Source organism: Elephas maximus, chromosome 5, assembly GCF_024166365.1.
Source record: "Elephas maximus indicus isolate mEleMax1 chromosome 5, mEleMax1 primary haplotype, whole genome shotgun sequence".
Classification (NCBI taxonomy): domain Eukaryota; kingdom Metazoa; phylum Chordata; class Mammalia; order Proboscidea; family Elephantidae; genus Elephas; species Elephas maximus.
The window spans coordinates 28,046,144-28,069,888 of NC_064823.1; the positions used below are offsets into that span (position 1 = coordinate 28,046,144).

At 39.9% G+C, this 23,745-nt stretch overlaps 1 protein-coding gene and 1 pseudogene across 1 annotated transcript in view; both read left to right on the forward strand.

Annotated features, from left to right (window-relative positions):
* LOC126077503 (rho GTPase-activating protein 20-like) overlaps positions 1 to 23,745 on the forward strand; it is a 474,291-nt gene that overhangs the window by 275,191 nt on the left and 175,355 nt on the right. The window lies entirely within an intron of this gene.
* Positions 10,653 to 21,802, forward strand: LOC126077482 (mitotic spindle assembly checkpoint protein MAD2A-like; annotated as a pseudogene).

A 23,745-nucleotide genomic window follows, 5' to 3' on the forward strand; every position in this document is an offset into this window, starting at 1 on the left:
AAAAAGTAGTTTCTGAATATGTCATGGAAATTAGTTTACAATGATATGTTTTTCCTGTACCAGTCCTTTCTATTGTAGAAAAAAATTTGTTTGAATGCAGAATATAACTCTTAATAACTTGTTTCTTAATGTTCAAAAAACTAGTTATTCATCAATTATAATCATACTTAAAATTAAAGGCATTAAGTCAGAAACTTGCTAAGTTAAATACCTTTTTTACCTTAGGCTGCGTATCAAAATTGAGGTGGCCATAATTACATGAAATCCTGTAGATAGTAAATGTGTTGTCAGCTTCTAAAGAATGAGGATCACATTACCTAATTGGCTTACTGGAATTAAAGGGATAAATAATCCCAAACAGATCTGTAACCTATTAAATTTATTTTAATGAGAATCAAATACACTAATCTTAACTTAAAACTTACAAAGACATTGGTAGTTGAAATGACAAGAACTTCGAAAATTTAATTTACAAAAATAAACCGAAAAGGAAGCAAGTGCATTTGTCCCTAGTTTTCTTTCTAAGATTAATTTAATAATATCTTTATCTGATAGATGTTCTGTAAATATTGTTGGATAAGTATTTTTCAAAATAGAAATCACTTTATGTTATAAATGTATAACAGGTAGGCATTATAAAAATTTCAGATAATGCAGAAATATATAAAGTAAAAAATAAAAACATAAATAAACAAGCCTATAACACCACCTTTTAACATTTGGAATATGTCTTCTTTTTTTTTTTTTTTGACAGTTTTATTGAGATGCTATACAATTGATTCACATAATATACAATTCACACATTGAAAATGTACAGATGTTTTTTAGTGCATTCAGAGAGTTATGTAGCCATCATCACAATTAAGTTTAGAGCATTTTCATCATCCCCAAAAGAAAAATAAAATACCAATTAGCAGTCACTGTCCATTCCTTCCTAACACCTTGCATCCCCCCCCGCCCCATTGCCCCCTGCCCTAGGTAACAGATTTATGTCTCTAGATTTGCCTACTCTGGACAATTCATATAAATTGAATCATACAATATGGTCTTTTGTGACTTGTTTCTGTCACTTAAAATAATGTTTTCTAAGTTCGTCCACATTATGGCATGTATCAGTACTTCATTCATTTCAATTGCCGAATAATATTCCATTTTATGTACAAATCACTTCCTCAGTTGACTTACCACCTGTCTGTTTGTCTTACCATGTTGGCTTACCTGTTGCTCTGATGCTGGAAGCTATGTCACCAAGATTTTAAGTACCAGCAGGGTCACCCATGATGGACAGATTTCAGTGGAGCTTCCAGACTAAGATGACCTAAAGGCCTGGCTACCTACTTCCAAAAGTTAGCTAATTAAAACGTTATGGATCACAACAGAACATTGTCAGACTTGCTTGCTTTGTACACATCGTTAGAAGAGATCCATTAGTGGAGAAGGGCACCATGTTTGGTGAAATAGAGGGTCAGTGAGGGCAAGGAAGATCCTCAGTGAGATGGATTGGCACAATAGCTTTAACAATGGACTCAAACATGCTGGTGGTTTCGAGGATGATGCAGGGCCAGGCAATGTTTTCTTCTGTTGTACATAAGGTCACCATGAGTTGAAGTCGACTCTGTGGCAGCTATCTATTTTCTCTTCTGTTGATGGACATTTGGGTTGTTGGATGGTTTCCACTTTTGGCTATTATGAATAATGCTGCTATGAACATTTCATGGACAAGTTTTGGGAGTGGACACTCTGTATTTTTCTTTTGAGTATATACCTAAAAGGTGGAGTTGCTGGGTCATATTGGAAACCCTGCTGGCATAGTGGTTAAGTGCTACGACTGCTAACCAAAATGATAGCAGTTCGAATCTGCCAGACACATTGGAAACTCTATGGGGCAGTTCTACTCTGCCCTATAGGGTCGCTATGAGTCCGAATCAACTCGACAGCACAGGGTTTGGTTTTGGTTTTTTTGGTGACTCTATGTTTCATCTTCTCAGGCACTGACAGACTGTTTTCCAAGGTGATGGTACCATTTTACATTCCCATCAGCAGTGTATGAGGGTTTCAATATCTCCGTATCCTTGCCACCACTTTTTATTTTGTGTCTTTTTCATTTAGAGCTTCCTGCTGGGTGTCGTTATGAGTCCGAATTGAATTTAACCAAGAGGTCGGCTGTTTGAATCCACCAGGTGCTCCTTGGAAACTCTACTGGGCAGTTCTACTCTGTCCTATACGGTCGCTAGGAGTCAGAATCAACTCGACGGCAGTGGGTTTGGTTTTTTTTAAGCCACCTAAGAAGGGAGTGGAGCCCTGGTGGCACAGTGGTTAAAAGCTTGGCTGCTATCCAAAAGGTTGGCAGTTTGAAGCCACCAGCCTTTCCTGGGAAACCCTATGGGGCAGTTCTAGTCTGTCCTATAGAGTTGCTATGAGTTAGAATTGACTAGAAGGCAATAGATTAAATTTGGTTTTTGGAGGAAGGGAATGTCATGGATTGAATTATGACCCCCCAAACATGTGTGTATTAACTTGGTTAAGCCATGATTCCCAGTATGGTGTGGTTGTCCTCCATTTTGTCATTTTAAATTTATGTTAAAGACAATTAGGCTGGGATCTAACACCCTTGCTCAGGCCACACCCCTAAACCAACATAAAGGCAGTTTCTCTGCGGTGTGGCCTGCATCACCTTTTATCTTTGAAGAGATAAAAGGATAGTGAAGCAAGCACAGAGTTGGGGACCTCATACCACCAAGAAAGCAGCACCGGGAGCAAAGCGCATCCTTTGGACCCGGGATCCCCGTGCCTGAGAATCTGCTCGACTGGGGGAAGATTGAGGAAAAGGACTTTCCTCCAGAGCCAGCAGAGAGGGAAAGCCTTCCCTTGGAGCCGATGCCCTGATTTTGGACTTTTAGCCTACTTTAGTGTGAAGAAATAAATTTCTCTTTTTTAAAGCCATCCACTTGGTGTACCTCTGTTATAGCAGCACTAGATGACTAAGACAGGGAGTAAGTAGACAAGGGGAGCATCTTGGAGCATTCCAAATATTGGAATGAGAAAGACTCAAAGGAGACTGGAACAGAATATCCATGGAGAAAGGAAGAAAACTGAGTCTGTTTTTCTGGCGATCAAGTGAAAAAAGTGATTCAAGAATGAAAAAGTGGTTAAATGTGTCAAGAGCGCCTATGAATATAAGTTAGATGAGGACTGAAAATTGACCATTGGGTTTGGCATTGTAGAGATCTTTGACAAGATTGGATTCAGTGACGAGGTGGGACAAATCTTACTGGAGCTGGATCAGAAGGTAATGGAGTCGAAAAAGTGGAGACGATGGGAAAGAAATCTTTTGCAAGGAATATCGTTATAAAGGTGACAGAAAATCCCAAAGGCACCAGAAGAAGGAAGATTAAGGAGAGTTTCTATTTGAATATGTGAGATGTTGTTGTTGTTGTTAGGTGCCATCGAGACAGTTCCGACTCATAGCGACCCTATGCACAACAGAACAAAACACTGCCCGGTCCTGCGCCATCCTTACAATCATTGTTATGCTTGAGCTCATTGTTGCAGACACTGTGTCAATCCACCTCATTGAGGGTCTTCCTCTTTTCCGCTGACCCTGTACTCTGCCAAGCATGATGTCCTTCTCCTGGGACTGATCCCTCCTAACAAGATGTCCAAAGTGTGTAAGACGCAGTCTCACCATCCTTGCATCTAAGGAGCATTCTGGCCGCACATCTTCCGGGACAGATTTGTTTGTTCTTTTGGCAGTCCACGGTATACTCAATATTCTTCGCCAACAACACAATTCAAAGGCGTCAACTCTTCTTCAGTCTTCCTTATTCATTGCCCAGCTTTCACATGCATATGATGTGATTGAAAATACCGTGGCTTGGTTCAGGCGCACCTTAGTCTTCAGGGTGACATCTTTGCTCTTCAACACTTTGAAGAGGTCCTTTGCAGCAGATTTACCCAAAGCAATGAGTCTTTTGATTTCTCGACTTCTTCTTCTGTGGTTGTTGATTATAGATCCAAGTAAAATGAAATCCTTGACAACTTCCATCTTTTCTCCATTTATCATGATTTTGCTCATTGGTCCAGTTGTGAGGATTTTTCGTTTTCTTTATGTTCAGGTGTAATCCATACTGAAGGCTGTGGTCTTTGATCTTCATTAGTAAGTAGTTCAAGTCCTCTTCACTTTCAGCAAGCGAGGTGGTGTCATCTGCATAACGCAGGTTGTAAATGAGTCTTCCTCCAATCCCGATGCCCCGTTCTTCTTCATATAGTCCAGCTTCTCGGATTATTTGTTCAGCATACAGATTAAACAGGTATGGTGAAAGACTAAAATCGTGACGCACACCTTTCCTGACTTTAAACCAATCCGTATCCCCTTGTTCTGTCTGAACAACTGCCTCTTGATCCATGTAAGGGTTCCTCACGAGCAAAATTAAGTGTTCTGGAACTCCCATTTTTCGCAGTGTTATCCATAGCTTGTTATGATCCACACAGTCGAATGCCTTTGCATAGTGAATGAAACACAGGTGAACATCTTTCTGGTATTCTCTGCTTTCAGCCAGGATCCATCTGACATCAGCAATGATATTCCGGGTTCCACATACTCTTCTGTAACCGGCCTGAATTTCTGGCAGTTCCCTGTGGATATACTGCTGCAGCCGTTTTTGAATCATCTTCAGCAAAATTTTGCTTGCATGTGATATTAATGATATTGTTCTATAATTTCCACATTCGGTTGGATCACCTTTCTTGGGAATAGGCATAAATATGGATATCTTCCAGTCAGTTGGTCAGGAAGCTGTCTTCCATATTTCTTGGCCTACATGAGTGAGCACCCCCAGCACTGCATCTGTTTCTTGAAAGACTTCAATTGATATTCCATCAATTCCTGGAGCCTTGTTTTTCGCCAATGCCTTCAGAGCAGCTTGGACTTCTTCCTTCAGTACCTTCGGTTCCTGATCCTATGCCACCTCTTGAAATGGCTGAATATCAACTAATTCTTTTTGCTATAATGACTTTGTGTAATCATTCCATTTTCTTTTGATGCTTCCTGCGTCGTGTAATATTTCCCCATGGAATCCTTCACTATTTCAACTTGAGCCTTGAATTTTTTCTTCAGTTCTTTCAGCTTGAGAAACGCCGAGCGTGTTGTTCCCTTTTGGTTTTCCATCTCCAGCTCTTCGCACATGTCATTGTAATACTTTACTTTGTCTTCTTAAGAGGCCCTTTGAAATATTGTTTTCAGTTCTTTTACTTCATCAATTCTTCCTTTTGCTTTAGCTGCTCGATGCTCAAGAGGATGTTTCAGAGTCTCCCCTGACATCCATCTTGGTCTTTTCTTTCTTTCCAGTCTTTTCAGTGACCTCTTGCTTTCTTCATGGATGATGTCCTTGATGTCATTCCACAAATCATCTGGTCTTTGGTCACTAGTGTTCGGTGCATCAAATTTGTTCTTCAGATGGTCCCTAAATTCAGGTGGGATATACCCAAGTTCGTATTTTGGCTCTCGTGAACTTGCTCTGATTTTCTTCAGTTTCAGCTTGAACTTGCATGTGAGCAATTGATGTTCTGTTCCACAGTCGGCCCCTGGCCTTTTTCTGACTGATGGTATTGAGCTTTTCCATAGTCTGTTTCCACAGATGTAGTCAATTTGGTTTCTGTGTGTTCCATCTGGCGAAATCCATGTGTATAGTCACCGTTTATGTTGTTGAAAGAAGGTATTTGCAATGAAGAATTCGTTGGTCTTGCAAAATTCTATCATTCGCTCTCCAGCATCGTTTCTATCACCCGGGCCATATTTTCCAACTACTGATCCTTCTTCTTTGTTTCCAACTTTCGCATTCCAATTACCAGTAATTATCAATGCATCTTGATTGCATGTTCGATCAATTTCAAACTGTAGCAGCTGATAAAAATCTTCTATTTCTTCATCTTTGGCCCTAGTGGTTGCTGTGTAAATTTGAATAACAGTCGTATTAACTGGTCTTCCTTGTAGGCGTATGGATATTATCCTATCACTGACAGCGTTGTACTTCAGGATAGATCTTGAAACGTTCTTTTTCACAATGAATGCATCACCATTCCTCTTTGAGTTGTCATTGCCAACATAGTAGACTATATGATTGTCCAATTCAAAATGGCCAATACAGTCCGTTTCAGCTCACTAATGCCTAGGATATCGATGTTAATGCGTTCCATTTCATTTTGGATGATTTCCAATTTTCCTAGAATCATACTTTGTACCTTTCATGTTCCGATTATTAGTGGATGTTTGCAGCTGTTTCTTCTCATTTTGAGTCTTGCCACATCAGCAAATGAAGGTCCTGAAAGCTTTACACCATCCATGTCATTAAGATTGACTCTACTTTGAGGAGGCAGCTCTTCCCAATTCATCTTTTGAGTGCCTTCCAACCTGGGGGGCTCATCTTCCAGCACTATATCAGACAATGTTCCACTGCTATTCATAAGGTTTTCACTGGCTAATGCTTTTCAGAAGTAGACTGCCGGGTCCTTCTTCCTAGTCTGGAAGTTCAGCTGAAACCTGTCCTCCATGGGTGACCCTCCTGGTATCTGAATACCGGTGGCATAGCTTCCAGCATCACAGCAACACACAAGCCCCCACAGTACGACTAAGTGACACACACGTGGGGGGATTAATCTCTAGTCCTTAGAAAATGGCACAGGCTCTGTTCAAATATAGCTGAACAGCCTGTTCCACTCTTAAACATAACAAACACCCTAATACCTTACAACATATTTTCCCCTATTCAAAATGGATGATTGAGAGCTTGAGATAACATGACATGATGCTCTAAGTAATCCCTAAACATTTTTTTATTACACCAGCTACACCGGTCTCTTACAAAGGGGTACAGAGCTATCTTAGCTCCTGTGGCCTTGTTCTCTCCTTTCTTTTTTGTTCTCTTGAGAAATAGCCTTCAGCCTACAAACCAACAAGAAGGCTGTCTGACATTTTTAATCTATAACTTTCTTACTCCCTATCTCAGCTACAGTAAAAAAAAAAAAATCTTACTCTGTATCTCAGCTATAGTAGACTTGACAAAACAGTTCCACTAGCCGAGAGATTCTTTTGTGAGTATTTTCAGCCTGTTACAAATATACTGATTAGAGCCCAGATGTCTGACATACATATCTTTAGTTTAATAGGTTTTTTTTTAGTTGTTTTGTGATGTATAAGACCATCTGTAGACTATGTGCTCAAAACATTAGGTAACCCTGATCTTCCCCATATAAAACCCTCCCATCAACCCTTTAGATAGACAAAATTTGAAAAAAACTTAACCTTCCTGTGTCTTGAATACCAGTATTCAATAAAGCCCTCTCTTATTGCTTACTTCCTCCTGTCTCAATATTAACTTCGCCACAGGCGACTTGAACCCATGATTTGTGATAACAGTAGTAATCTCTACGGAAGCAGATCGCCACATCCTTCTCCCATAGAGCAGCTCCTATGCTCAAACCAACAACCTTTTGGTGAACAGCCTAGCACTTAACCACTGGGCCCCCAGGGCTCCTGTACCACCAGGACCTTCAAAAGAAGGATAACAGCTCTATACTGTGATTCAACATTCCATTCTGAAGTATTCCATAGATATGAATACCTTTGAAACTACTAAGTTCATTTTTCCTTCATTACAAGTGTTTTAGATCAGGCGTGGCAAACTTTTTTGAAAAGAGCCAGATGAGACACAAATTATGCTCTGCAGGCCATATAGATCTCTGTCGATGTTCTTCAGGGTTTTTTTGTTTGTTTGTTTTACAACCCTTAAAAAAAAAATAAATTCTTAGCTTGTGGGCCAAAGAGGCCAGCAGAGTTGGCTCAGAGGACTTACTTTGCATAGCCCTGTTTGAAATGTTTAAATAAAACAACTTTTTACCTGGAGGTAAAACACAGACACCTTGACTGAATTTTTTAAAGGCATTATTTCACATGTCAACGGTGCCATCTTCCGGCTCTAGGAACTATTTTTGTATGAACGTAAAATCAGTTTTTTTTTTTTTTTCCAACGTAAACTTTAAAAAAAACGAGCATCTTTAGCGTGGTTTGAAATAGACATAATTTAAAAAGGAGACGAAGTTACGACCCTCGATCCTACTACTCTGTCTTTCAGTGACTAGATGGTGAACCTTAGACAAACTATACATCCTCTCTGAACCTTGGTTTTCTCATCTATAAGATAGTTCAACAAGGTCATTAATTACGTTTTTTTTTTTTATTCTTAAATTCCAGATGATTTTTTCCAAATTTTTATGAGTTTATCTATGTTTTTAGCACTCTTACATGGTATATGACACGCTGGTGGCGTAGTAATTAAGAGCTATGGCTGCTAACAAAAAAAGCCAGCAGTTGGAACCCACCAGGCGGTCGGTGGAAACCCTATGGGGCAGTTCTACTCTGTCCTACAGGGTCACTATGAGTCAGAATCCACTCGACTGCAATGGGTTTGGAGTTTTTTTTTTTTTTTTAAATACGGAATATTAAGTGTTTGGGTGCTAACCAAAAAATCGGCAGTTTGAACCCACCAGTCACCCTGTAGGAGAAAGATGTGCTAGTCGGCTTCTGTAAAGATTACAGCCTTGGAAATCCTATGGGACAGTTCTACTCTGTCCTTTAGGGTCGCTATGAGTCAGAACCTACTCAATGCCAGTAGGTTTTTTTTTCTTTAATATGGAAATAGGCCTATTTATGACACACTTTTTCGTAGTTATCTTTTTTTATGAATATGAGTTCGTTTTGTTATATGTTGTGTTTGAATTTTCTTCAGAAAAAAAAATCTTAATTTATACATCACCCTGTCCAAATAGCCACCACCCTCAACAACACTTATTAGAAAAATTTTACTGAACTGTGAATAAAAGTAAACTCAAGTAACAAAAAACAATTTTTTAAAAACATTCTGTAAAGACAAGTCTGCATGCTTTGGTTAAGTTGGGGTCAAGGCCAAACTGAGCATCCAAAACTTAATGGAAAAGAAGCATCTCCTAAGCCTCTACCATCCTGTTACTGGGGTGATGACTTAGAAGTAGTACAGGCTCAGAGTCTGGGCAGCTCTTTCTAACTTGCTCATGCTTTGACCAATACTATCTCCTATTGCACACTCGGCACCTTGGGTTTACCTGTATTACTCTTTCATTTTTCATTCATATCTGTCATCAACTCTTGTTTCAAAATGCCTTTCTCTGATATTTCACTCTTATTCAGCCTCTCTCGCATCTACCAGGTCGAGATGATCAACTTCCTAGCCCTGCATTATGAAAATAGCCATCGTAGTCTATTGCTTTTCAAAGGGTGCTCTGAGAATTTGCATCACTTGGGATGCTGGTTAAACATGCTATGCTCTAAGCCCCATCCTGTAGAATACCACTGTTCAGCAGAAACATAACACAAGTGGCATGTGTAATTTTAAATGTCCCTGAAGTCACGTTAAAATTTAAAACAGATTAATTTTAATAACACATTTTATTTAATCCAATTTATGTCAAAGATTCATTTCAAAATACAAACAAACCCAGTGCCGTCAAGTCGATTCCGACTCATAGCGACCCTGTAGGACAGAGTAGAACTACCCCACAGAGTTTCCAAGGAGTCCCTGGTGGATTCGAATTGCCAACCTTTTGGCTAGCAACCTTAGCACTTAACTACTACGCCACCAATATATATAATCCATTAAAAAACATAGGAATACATGATACTTTATATTCTTTTTTCTGTATGTCTTTGAAATGTTATGGATGTATTTTACACTAGTTGCACATCCCAGTTCAGACAAGCACATTTCAAGTGCTCAAGAGCCACATGTGGCTAGTGGCTAGTCTACTGGACTGAATCAAACTGGAAGAGAAGGGAATATAATCCAGGAATTTGTATATTTAGCAAGATATCCAGGGGATTCTTCTACCTAATTTTGAGAACAACCATTCTAGGCTGTCCCGTGCACAATCCTTTCTACCAACATTACTGAACGGGACTTGAAAAAATGTCGCTTTCCTGGTCTCAATCCTGTGGTGCTTGCTGGCCATCCAGTCAGCCTCTAACTCATGGCGACCCCAGGCACAATGGAACAAAGGCCTTTCTTCCTAGTCTGTCTTGGTCTGGAAAGCGCTACTGAAACCTGTTCAGCATCACAGCAACACACAAGCCTCCGCTGACAGATGGTGGTGTCTACACGTGCGGTGCACTGACCAGGAATTGAACCTGTGTCTCCTGTATGGAAGATGAAAATTCTGCCACCACTAAGACCCTAGAAATCTCTGGTGCCTCCAGCTCAATCAACTCAGATGAGCATTCAAAGCTCACTAAAAGTGGCATAACCTCATCCATCCAGCGTACTCTCCCACTAGGAAATGTATTAGGTTCTACCATGAAGCTACCATGAGGCAAATATTCAAACATTCATTTATGCAACACATATTTGTCGAGCACACATTAATGCCACCATGGATTCTACAGAAATATACAGACTATATAATACAAATCCTGATGAAGCAACTATTATGAGATGCTATCAGAATATATAAGAGAGGACTTCATACAGTGTGAGGAGTCAAAGAAAATTTTTCTAATAGTAACATTTAAGTTAAGAAGGGGTGTGAGTATAACTAGGAATCCGACCATCAAAAAGAAATTTCTAGACATGATGAAAAGCCCTGAGTTTGAAAGAATAATGAAGCAGAGAGGTTAGGAAAGTAATCTGAAAGGACGCTATGGAGGCAGGCAGAAGGCTGAAAAAGCCTAAGTGGTGAAAATTCTGTTGTTCTTTGTTTTTTTTTTTTTTTTTTTGCATGTATATTTAAATAAAACAAGACTACAAACTTCTCAAAAGGTAGACTATCCTTTTATGCGTTATTTTTTACTTATATCTTCTCCTAGAGTACAAAGAAAATATTCAATAAATACTTCATCAAGGCATGGAAACCAAAAAAAAAAAAAAAGCCAAACCTACTGCCTTCGAGTCAATTCCAACTCATAGTGACCCTGTGCTTAATGCCTGAAAATTCTGTTAATTTCTAGAATCTCCAAGCTACACTAACAATTATTTGCATTTTCTGATAATTTAAAAATCATACTATCATGAAACACAAAGAAGTCTTTCCTGAGGTGCTGAGTTTTAACATAAAGTTAGTTCCTTCGAAACAGGCAATTTTTCTATGGGGAAAGGTGGGTACCAAGCCTTACTTACCATTATGATGTCAGAATGCAGGCCCCAACTGAACTCCCTGGAAACCCTGGTTGCCTAGTGGTTAAGTGCTAACCACTGCTAACCAAAATGTCGGCAGTTTGAATCCACCAAGCACTCTTTGGAAACTTTATGGCGCAGTTTTGCTCGGTCCTGTAGGGTGGCTAGGAGTCAGGTTTTGTAAGCGGAGGTCACAGTGGAAGGGTGAAGGACATTCAGCTTCCTTGCCTCTTACTCACTTCCCCTGACATCATTGTTCTTCACATTAAAACTGGTGATTAAAACACTCAAAAGAGACTAAATGATGTAAGATTTTACTGGGTCAACTCAGCCTATTATCCATTCTACTCGTAGTTTGCTCTTCAAACTGATTGAAATACGCTATTTTACTGCGTGAAAGGCTCCCAAAATTCCTGCCCTTCTCTCCCACAAGAGCACACCCTGTAGAAACAATCCCTACACTGACAGCACTGGGGCAGAACCTGTGATTCTGAGGGGATATCACTTGAAAGGGGTTTTTATCACTTTCAAGATTAGGTCAAAAGGAAAATTATCTGAATGGTTCTGATCTAAAAGCCAGCCCCGACCTGACTTGAGTCCTTAAGACTCCAGGACTTCCTGAAGTCACAGAGCTTGGAAGTGAGAAGGCCTATGGAAGGGTGGCCTCCAGGAAACAATTAGCAAGACAAGAGGGACCTCAGTTGTACAAGGGAAGGGAAATTAATTTTTCCAACAACCAGAAAACCTGGAAGAGAACTCCATATGTCAGATGAAGTCTAATCAGCAGACTCCTTGATTTCAGCCTTGTGAGACTCTAAGCAGAGAAACCAGCTATGCCATGCCTTCTGAGTGAGGAAACTGAGATAATAAATGGGTGTTGTTTTAAGCTGTTGAAATTATGCTCATTTGTTATGTATCGATAAAAAATCTAATACACACACTCAGGCATTTCTCATATAATTAAAGAACATAGCATGTCTGCTGGATAGTCTTTCAGACTTCATTTTACAAATACTTTCCTTCTTAATGACAAACATTAAACATCCAATGTCTCCTTAACACTCCTCACTGTAACATAAAAAAAACAAAAAAGAAAACTGTTGCCATCAGGTGGATTCCAACTCATAGCGACCCTACAGGACAAACCAGAACTATCCCATAGGATTTCTCCAAGAAGCAGCCTGTGTATTTGAGTTGCTGATCTTTTGGTTAGCAGCGGAGCTCTGAACCACTGTACCACCAGGGCTCCCACCCTAACTATTGAATTTGTGAGTCAAATTCACCTTCAGTGTTGAAGGGTCTTTTTGGTGATGTGACCTTAGTTCTGACAAACCACCAAAGGATGGGAGGGTGAACCAAGTACATTTTGCCCAGTGAGACACAGCCCCTGCCACCCCAGGCTCTGCTCCGCTGCTTTTGATGGGGCCCTGAGCTCAAGAAGGATATGGACATGGAAGACAAAAGTGGATTTGGGTTCATTCTTTCAATTCCTAATCCAATTTCCTTGGGGAAAAAAAACACGATAGCAGACTTAGCGATCAAGAAATAAATGCTGTACTGTATTGGGCAAATCTGCTGCAAAAGATCTCTTCAAAGTGTTAAAAAGCAAAGATATCACTTTTTTTTTTTTATTGTGGTTTCAGTGAAAGTTTACCAACCAAGTCATTCTGTCATACAAAAACTTATACACCTTGCTATACACTCCTAGCTGTTCTCCCTCTAATTGGGCAGCATACTCCCTCCCTCCACTGTCTGTTTCCTGTCCATTCCCCCAGCTTCTGATACCCTCTGCCCTCTCATCTACCCTCCAGACAGGAACCACCCACATAGTCTCATGTGTCTACTTGATCCAAGATGCTCACTCATCACCAGTATCATTTTCTATCCCATAGTCCAGTCCAAACCCTAACTAAAGAGTTGGCTTTGGGAAAGGTTCCTATCCTGGGGTAACAGAAGGTCTGGGGATCATGACCTCTGGGGTCCTTCTCGTGCCAGTCAGACCATTCAGTCTGGTCTTTCTATAACAATTTGGGGTCTGCATCCCCCTGCTCTGCTGCTCCCTAAGGGGTTCTCTGTTGTGTTCCCTGTCAAGGCAGTCATCAGTTGTAGCTGGGTACCATGTAGTCCTTCCGGTCTCAGGCTGATGCAGCCTCTCCTTTCTCAGGCCCTTTCTGGCCCTTGGGCTCATAATTACCTTATGTCTTTGGTGGTCTTCATTCTCCTTTGTTCCAGGTGAGATGAGACCAACTGTTGCATCTTGGATGGCTGTTTGCTAGCATTTCAGACACCAGACATCACTCTCCAAAGTGGGATGCCGAATGTTTTCTTAATAGATTTTATTATGCCAATTGACTTAGATGTCCCCTGAAACCATAGTCCCCAAACCCTCACCCCTGCTATGCTGGCCTTCCAAGCGTTGTTTATTCAGGAAACTTTGCAAAGACCAAGGTGCAGCTGATCCAAGCCGTAGTATTTTCAATAGTCTAAAATGCATACGAAAACTGTACAATGACTAAGGGAGACCCCAAAATTGCTGCATTAAAGTTAAAGTGTTGGTGAAGAGTATTGAATATACCACGGACTACGAAAAGAATGAACAAATCTGCCTTGGAAGAATGATAGCCAGAGTGCTCTTTTGAAGCGAGGATGGTGAGACTCGTCTTAAGGATTTTGGACATGCTATCAGGATTTATCAGGAGGGACCAGCCCCTGGAGAAGGATATTGGAATTAGTAAAATACAGGGTTAGGGAAGAAGAGGAAGACCCCTAACAAGATGGATTGACACAGTGGCTTCAATAATGGGCTCAAATATAGCAACAATCGTGGGGATAGCACAAGACCTGCCAGTGTTTCCTTCTGTCATGCACTGGGTCACTATGTGTCTGAACCAACTGGAAGGCACCCTGACAACATGGGCACCAGGCTCTAGAAGGCAGTGGCTTTGCTGCTCGGCGTGCACTTGCTTCTGGATAAATTTCCACCATGCATCTGCTACTGGGCAACATGAACAAGTATGAAGATCAATGGGGCCACTTTAGGTGCAGCTGATAGGCAGTTTACATTAGTTTCAAAATACCTTTAAAACTCAAAATTGTGCTCCTTGCTCAGTCAGTCCATAGTCGTAGTAAGCGGACGCAAAAATAGGAATTGCCCATCTTCTCCACTCTGCCCCATCGACTCTATCACGAGGAAACTCTATCACCCAAGGAGCAAAAACCCACACACATAACTGAACCCTGAGTAGCAAGGCCAGGTCTACTGACCGCGCCTGCGCATTTAGCCAGCTCAGGCCAGGGCGAGGGAGGGAGGGCGGAGAGGAAGGCCAGGGCGCCGCTGCGTAGGCGGGACCAGGAGATTCACCGCGTCTGCGCGAAGGGCAGGACGACGGGCTGCTACGTAACGTTTGAAACGAATGGCGGGGAAGTGCTGCGGGATCCGCGGCAGTCGGTGTTTGCCCCGTGTAAGCCGCGCCTTCGTCTGTGGGCCGAGCCGTGGCGCTGCAGCTCACCCGGGAGCAGGGTGTTACGCTCCGAGGAAGCGCCGAAATCGTGGCCGAGTTCTGTAAGTCCTGGTGCGGGCCAGGGTTGGGGAGAACCGAGCCCAGGCCGTCACGTAGGCCCGCGGCTCGGCCTTCGTGGTGGGGAGCCGGGATGGGCCGGAGCGGGCCTGAATCCGAGCCCTCGCGGCCCCGCGCCGTCTGCCGGCCCCGAGGAATCGGCGGAGAGGCGGATGCCGGCGCCTAGCTCGGGACGCGTTGCTAATGGTGGAGGAGAGGGCTGGGCGCTGCGGGGGCCGCCTCCGGTTCAGCGGCTTCACCTGGAGCGGTTCTTTGGTCGGACTCCGCAGCCCCCTGAGACCTGGTAAGGCTGAGCGGAGACCCAGTGTGTGTTTTGACCCAGCCCCTGCCCCGCGTTGGTTCTGAGGCAGGGCACAGTTCCTCAGGCTTTGTTTGGATAGCATTGTCCCCGACCAGGCCAGCTGTGTGCACGACTTCTACTAGAGCCTGGCAGGACATGAGGGGAGAAAAGGAGGAAAAAGAGGAGAAGCTTGTCTCGAGCAGTTGACCAGTCGGTCCAAGCCTGTTTTGTATCTTCTAACCCTGTAATCTGAATTTAGTCTTGGATTACAATGAGACGAAATGTGGCAGTGGTGGGTTAATGCATTTTGGCGTTTAATTTGTTCTTTATTGCCACGTGAACGCATATATTGCTTTCTTTTACCCAGAAGCAAGATTTTATGGACCTTTAATGCCACTTTGTGCAGACGTACTCTGCCTTGAGTAAGACAAGCGAACCTGTGTTTCAGCATTTACAGTTTTACACCATTAATGAAACCATAACCCACCACATAAAAAAAAATAAAAAAAATTTTTTTTCCGTCTAAATATGGTTTATTTTCTGTAGCTACAAATGATAATGACTTTAATGTTTCTTTTGCTTTCAGCATTTGACATTAATCTCATTTTATATCAGTGTGGCATATATCCATCTGAAACCTTTACCTGAGTGCAAACATATGGACTCACCTTGCTTGTGACTGCTGATCCTGAACTCATCAAATACCTAAATAATCTGGTGGATCAACTAAAAGGTATTTAATAATTGAAAACACTTTGAGTTTTGCAGCCATTTTTGTATCCACATTGCCTGTCATCTTGGTCGTTTTTCAGCTTCCTATATAGAAGTGTGAAACACACTGCCTTCTGAAATATACAGTGGTTTTCAATTGGGAGAAAGCACAGAGTGTATAAATTAAATCCTTTTCCACCACATTCTGAGATGGCTGAGTATTTTGATGTTAGGAATATGATATGACTTGATAAATGTCTCCATCAACTCTCTTAGAATGATTTTTGCTGTAATTCAAAAGTTCATATCGACAAATGGTACAAGTTAGAACTTAACGTAATTATAATAGTGTTTGAGAAAACGACTACTATACATTCCTAAAATGATGCTTTCTCTGTAGCCGCTGAGATTTTAAAGTTAGTGTTACAGAAACATCAAGGAAAATAAAATACTAAAATACTAAACTTGGGTTTCTGGGACTAAACTTAAAAAAAAAAAAAAAACCTAAGTAACAGAACACCCATTTTTTAGCTTTTTCCCTATATCTTTCTTTTTAATCTGCCTGTGACTGAGTCTCTTTTACCTGAACCCTCAATTCTTTCTTTCGCTCAAGAAATTGCTTTATTACCTGTTGTACCAGTACTGTTCTCCATGTATTTTTTTCCTTCTAGAATTTCTGATAGTTTCCCTTTCATGTTTCGACTTCGTTTCTCCCCAATTGTTCTTCCAAAATACTAGTTTGTCTTTTAGCAGTGGCCATCCTTTTTCTTTTGAATTTTTAAATTCAAAAATTGTTTTTTGTATTGTTGTTTCAGAATTTTTTCATGTTGTAGCTTCATTTTTTAGTTTTTATTTTATTTTATACCTTTTCTGTTTTAATATGCCGTTCTGATAATGGCCATCTGACGTTCGTTAGCTTGATACCACTATGAAGCTACGTTATCCTCTAGATAAGCTAGTAACACTTCCCTGCCATTAATATCTGCATGAGTAAAATCCCTACATACTTGTGCAGGTCTGCATGGAAGGATCTCAAGCAATGGTGAAAAGGCAAGGAAAGGAAGATAGGAGTACAGAGTTTCTCAGCCTCAAAGAACTTATGCTTTAGTAGGTCAGTGCTATCAGAATAGCAAGATTGGGGGACTGTTGGGGGTGTGGTAGTAGATAGCAGTCTCAGGTGTAAGCAGGAAGCATGTCATTAGGAGTAACCTCGCTCTCCCAAAGTTGCATCCGAAGTTATGGGTCAGAGGGTTAGGGCTAAATCTCCCGTAGCCGTTCATAGAGCTACACCCAGGTGAATTGGCCTAGAACCTCCATAGATCTGTAGGTATAGATCTGTGTCTTCATCTCAATTTGATGGAGAAGCAAGCATTGCCTAAGCCGCTGGTTCATTGGATTATCTCTTTCGAGACCACTCAAATGAAATTCCACCTCAAATGTATCTGGACTTCCTATTTAGCTTGTTCCCTCTTTTGTATTTATTAAAAATGAGGAGTTATTCTTTGAGGCAAATTGTTTATCTGTTTTGAGTCCCGTTGCTTCTAGTGTCCTCAGGGACTTTACACTACTTTTTCTCCTATTTTTTATTTCTGTTTTGATTGGGATTCTTCCCAATGACATCATGTCTCCAATTGTCAAAGAAGAAAAATTGCTGCCTACCCGAAATCCCCTTCAAATGACCACCCATTCTCCTTTTAAGAGCTAAACCTTTGATGGCAAGTTGTTGATATATGCCAGGAGTCCAGCTGGTGGTCTGTTTTTGTACTGCTTGCAAACAGAACAGACACCTCGGTGCCCCACATAATCTGAAATATTTACTGATTACTAAATGTTTTTCTGTTTCTTGACGGAAAACTTTGCTGACTCCTCTATATGCTATATCAGTTTTCAAAGTTACCTCAGAGCTCAATCTGAGGCCCTCCTAGATGATCTCTGACATGTTCTGATAAACTTTGTGTAGTTGACTTTTTATATCTAACCCAAATCTCTCCTAACTCCAAACTTATATACCCAATGGCTTTCTTACGTAACTATCCCGGAGATACTTCCGACTCATCATGTTGAAAACTGAATTTAAGATTATCTCCAAAAGTGCTCCACTTTCAACTCACTTTCCTAGCAGTGAATGGCTCAACCATCCAACCGGCGATACAAGCCAGAAACTTGGGAGGTATTCCTGACTTGTTAGCTATGGGGGCTAATCCAGTAAGTTTTGATAAATTTCACCATGAAATCCCTTGAATCTGTCTACTTCTGCATTTCTACCAATATACCTCCTACATGCTTTAATGATCTCATCTTGCTTAAACTACTAAATGAACGAATTAGTGTCTAAAAACCAAAAATCCAAACCCGTTGCCGTTGAATCGATTCCAACTCATACTGACCCTATAGGACAGACTAGAACTGCCCCATAAGTTTCCAAGGAGCAGCTGCTGAATTTGAACTGCCAACCTTTTGTTAAACCACGTTTTGGTAAGGGAGTAAGGGATCTACACTAATGTCTAGATCCCCTGTAACCCATTTTCAAAGTGATAGTTTTGAAATGTAAATCTGATTATATCACGTCCTATTTCAAACACAGTGATGACTTCCCTGGTTCTTGAGATACAATTTCATTTGGCCCACCTGGCCTTGTATGGTCTGGCTCCTGTTTATCTTTCCTGCAGTTGTACTGGCTTTCTTTCAGTCCTATAGTCACCTGCTGTCACCCTCAAGTACTTAAGGCCTGTACCTTCTTCCCTTTCCTTGTGCATATTTAATACTGTTTGCCCCTCAGAGCTAAGCTGAAGCCTTCCCTGTCCTCCCTGATTGGGCCAGTTTTTCCTATTTAAATGCTCTTCATTGTACCATTTCTCCTTCACAGCAGTCACTGCAGTTGTAATTTCACGTTTGTTGGTGTGGTGATTAAATCAGTTCCCATCTCCTACACTCCTACGTTGGTTGTGGCTGAAAATCTCTCTTGCTCACTGTATCCTCAGCAGCGAGTACTGTACTTTGTAGAAATACTGAGAATTTCAAAAGAGGAGCTAGATTATTGATGTGATAAGTTTTCTGAGCAGGAGGGAGGGGGTCAAAATACCAGTGGTAGGTATTGGCCGAGGGTAGGACGAGAGACCTGAGAAGGTAAGAGTTGCTTTGCAATGCAGTGGACCAAAAAAGATGCCTTGTTTTGTGTTGCAGAATGGTTATACAAATGTTTTGTTCAGAAACTGGTAGTAGTTATCTCAAATATTGAAAGCAGTACGGTCCTTGAAAGATGGCAGTTTGATATTGAGTGTGACAAGACTGCAAAAGATGACGGGTAAGTAAGAAATGATTTTTGCTCTGATAAGCCTTTTCCAAAAACTTGTTTTCATTACGAAATGAGTTCTAAATGGATTGAACTAGTTTCATGTAAAGTAAATGGCATAAAGTGTTTCTGTCAGTTTAATTTAATCTTCAATCTCCTGTGGAAAAGAATTGTGCTCAGTTGAGCGCATCATGGATTTGTGTAGATGGTATTCTCTAAGCTAATGCCTTAGTTCATAGCATCGAGTTCTAAATTTTAATGTTTATGGTGCTCTATTCAGAACTCTACAAGACACACTAGATGGGGCATTTCAGGAATGTACCTATATCTAAGGGGTTTTCTTAGACTCTCCCCCAGCTAAAGATGTGACTCTGCTTTGTTTCCTTTAATGTCATGAACTTGCTAAGACATGTTCATGACCTAAACGTCATAAGTGACTGAGGGCTGAAGACTCCTGGATGGAAATGCCGATCATTCTCTGGTGATGTCTAGCATTGTCCGGGACGTGCTTATCTGCCAAATCATAACCGTAGTTGTGTCTCATGATGAAATGTACTTTGCTCCTGAAGCCTTTAGCTTAGATCAGGAAATTTTTAGATGATAAAAATAATTTGACATACAACTTTAACATTTTATTTGAGGCACTTGGGAGTTAGACTTTAGGCATTTCTAAAATCCAAAATGATATTGCTGATTAAATATTTTTGATCCTTCCTGTTTTTTTAAGAGATGCTGAACTTTTCCTAACTTAAAGAGGTTGGCAAATTTTCTAGTCATGTGATAATAAATGATATGATGCTGATCTTAATAGATGACTGAAAGGATAAATGACATAAATAAGGATATTAAAATTATGCCTACTAGCTGTAGGTCCTAAGATACTTTTATTCATTATTTTTTAAACTCTTCTTATTGCATTACGCATTTGATTTCAGAAGCACTTAAGCAGGTAAATACTCTTGGTTACTGAGAAGTTTTAAATAACTTGTTGAAACCTGAAATACATGAATAGATTTGGTTTCTTCCTAGTGCAGCCAGAGCAAAGTCTCAGAAAACTATCCAAGATGAGATCCGTTCAGTGATCAGACAGATCACGGCTACAGTAACATTTCTGCCGCTGTTGGAAGTTTCCTGTGAGTATTTACACGGCTCCTCATTCATTTAAAGTTGTAATGGGGAAAAGGCTAAACTACTGTTCAAGAATCACCCTTTATTCAGTTTTTTGTTAATTGTCAGTATCATGTGATATAAACGGGGGACAAAGCATTGTAAAGCAAAAAGTAAAGATTGGGGTATTGCAGGGAAAAAAAAAGAAAACTTTTACAATACCCGTTCTGGTGTAATTCCTTTTGCTGTTTTCTATGTGTTAAGATTTTAGGTGTAAAATTGTGTTTTGCTCTTCAAACTTAGTTATTCTTTCATTTTCAGGTATTTACTGAATGCCTATTATATGCCAGGCAGTGGTCTGGGTACTGAAACATAACAGTGAACAAACCAAGAGGTTACCTCTCCTGTGGATTACATTGATTACATTCATTTTTTTTTCCCATGTGATGATACACTTATAATATTTTTGATGATTTTCTGTTTAAAAAAAAAAGTCCTATAGTTTTCATAAGATATGATAGGAGGTTGCAGTATTTTCTGTATTAAAATTTATTTTCATTGAGGAAAAGATACTATCTAATGATTAGAGGCCAAGCTATCCTGTCTTAACGCTATGGGTGGTTCAAAAGGTGAGAGAGACAGGGAAGGTTGTTTTACATTTGAAAACATGGTGTACTTTAATGTATTTTTATCCCCAATTTAGGTTCATTTGATCTGCTGATTTACACAGATAAAGATTTGGTTGTACCTGAGAAATGGGAAGAATCAGGACTACAGTTCATTATCAGTTCTGAGGAAGTCCGTCTTCGTTCATTCACTACTACAATCCACAAAGTAAATAGCATGGTGGCCTACAAAACTCCTGTCAATGACTGAGGGATGAGCTGAGAAAAATAATGTACTTGCAATTCTCAAAGGTGTTTTCCTAAAAGGAAGTCAACTACAAGTTGATATGTTTTATTTTGCTGGTGAATTTTTAGGTGGGGAAACAACATTTTACCCTACTGAAGTGTGCATCATCCATTTTTTGTACCTGTTTAATGTTCCATGGAGTTGACATCATGAATTTGAGGAGATGATGGCATTATCCCCTCAGTAATGTATTTGGCTAAATAGATGAGCACAAAAGCATCTTGCACGTTGTTCTAATGTCAGGTCTTTTGAAGGTGGCAACGGTAGTTGGAAAAACTTTCAGTATAAAGCTAAATAACTTGCTAAATCAGACATTTTGGTCAAGTAGCTTGAGTCAGAATGTAGGTAGGGTGATATTTAATTGTAAATTATTCCAAAAATAGTCTGACTATTCAGAATCTTTGTTTAGATCCTGAAAATAACTAATATAATCCATAAGTCAAGAAATATTGAGGTCCGTCCAGCATTTTTTTAGATCTAGAGTTCCCATGTTGAAAACATTTCCAATTATTTGACTTTATATAACTTTACCTATGAAGCTTTGAATGTTTCTACTGTTTAATTTCCTGTGATAGAGAACTCTTTGAAAATGTCCTTTTACGTTTGATAAAGTCAAGCTTTTAATGACAATGGTGAAATAAAGTTAAATTTGTATGTTTTAAATTTGTCTTAAAATGTTTTGATACTGGTGTTAAATGGTAGGTGGGATGGGTTCAGTATTGCACAGGATTTTTTTGTGGCACCTAGGCTATAGGTCCAAAGCATACAAAGACGAGGAAATCTTGAGGTACCTTGAATCTATTGTGTTTGGTTATACCACTTTAATCTCATAATAATAGACTTAAAATAAATGTTGATTGTTTGTATAACAAGAGATATGCTTTTTGGAATTAGTTCGGTTTAGCGAATGTTGGATTATAGTACCTTTAGGAGTCCCTGGGTGGCGCAAAAAATTAAGCACTGGACTAGTAATGAAAAGTTTGGTGGTTCAAACTCAACCTACAGGCAACTCGGAAATAAGGCCTGGCAATCTGCTTTCAAAATTTCAGAGCCTTGAAAAATATGGAGCAGTTCTACTGTGTGTACGATGGGTTGCCATGAGGCAAAATCAACTCGAGGGCAACTAACAATAACAAGAAAGTGCCTTTCTACACTCTTAGCCTTACCTTCTTGACTTATGTGTAAGATTTCTCACTGTATCCTTAATACGGCCTTTTTTTTCCTCTCAAGTTCGTTATCTTTGTATACTTACACAGCTTGCTTATCCCTGTGCCTGCATTAATACTATCATCAGGTGTGTTCTATCTAGTTCTCACCTATTTTTCCAAGGTCAATTTATTGCGAACTTCAAAGAAATCTTTTATAATCTATTCTGAATCTCATCTCTTTTGTAGTAAGTGAATTTATTACGTAGCTACAATGTCCATTGGACACTGTTCTAATTTAACTTTCACTTTTCAGTGAATACACATAGCCTGTATTCATTTATTCAAAAATTACATGTTGAGCGTCTATTAATGTGCAAAAATACTATGTTGCAAGTGTCAGGATGAATGAAACAACTTTCTGGCCTTTCCAAAGCTTAAAATCTTAGGAGGCAAAGGAAAACACCTTGCAGAGGACCATAAAGTAGCCACACATGTCATTTAATTATGTATTTCTTTGTCTTCATTACTTCACTTGATGAATCATATCTTTTTGATCCAATTGCATACTTTTTAAGAACGAAGTGCATTGTCTTATATTCCTTCATCTCAGTGCTTGGCAAATAGATGCTACTCTTTGATGGTGGTTATAGTGAATGCTGTTAAGAAAGCCCATACCCTAAGGAGCTGTTGAAGCTACCTAAATGAGGCCCAGGTGGCTAGAAAGGGTTACCCACAAGTCTTTTCTTGAATAAGAAAAGTAATAGTGCAGAAATGGAAGTGATTTTGAATTAGGTATAATCAAAAGTCTGTAGGTTTCCAAACAACATACAGTGTGACACAGAGTGGACACTATTAAAATTAAAGCATTCCTTTGAATTCTTGGATAGTTCATAACCTCTAACATTTGAAATATAGGTTGAGAAGGAAAGCAGAAATAGAACATTGGAATAAATAAGGAGAAATGAAAATTCTGGTTGTATTTTTAGGAAATATGTTTGAAAATCTTTAAAGAAAGCAAGGACTATTTAGCCTTTAAGAAGCATTGAATGCCTATGTAGTAAACAATGGAAATGGTAAATAAGATGTGGTTCTTCCCCAAAGGAGCTCACATATTACTGATCACACTAAAATTTCAGGCATTCACGTCTTTATTTGGTGAATTAAATGATCTTGTTTTAATTTGTGATTTAGTATAGCACTGACTTCTTTCTCCTTTAAGAGACATCTCCAGAAATGAATGCTGTGAATTTTAATGTTTCTCAATCAAAATAGTTTTAATGATAGGAGCTTCTGTCCTGTGGTCTATAGCTGCAACTCTGTCGTACCAATTCTGCGTCAGGTAAGCTCTTGTTTTGAAAATAAAAGCTAGTTTAGGGAAGGTTTAATGGAAGAATCAAAGGCTGAAAACCTGAGAAGTAGGGCAGCTTTAGAGTCCTCAGTGACAGCAACTGTGGATTCTCTATCTCTATGTAATAAATAGACCTTTCCCCAAATGCCCTTGCTTGATGGATTCAAGAACAAT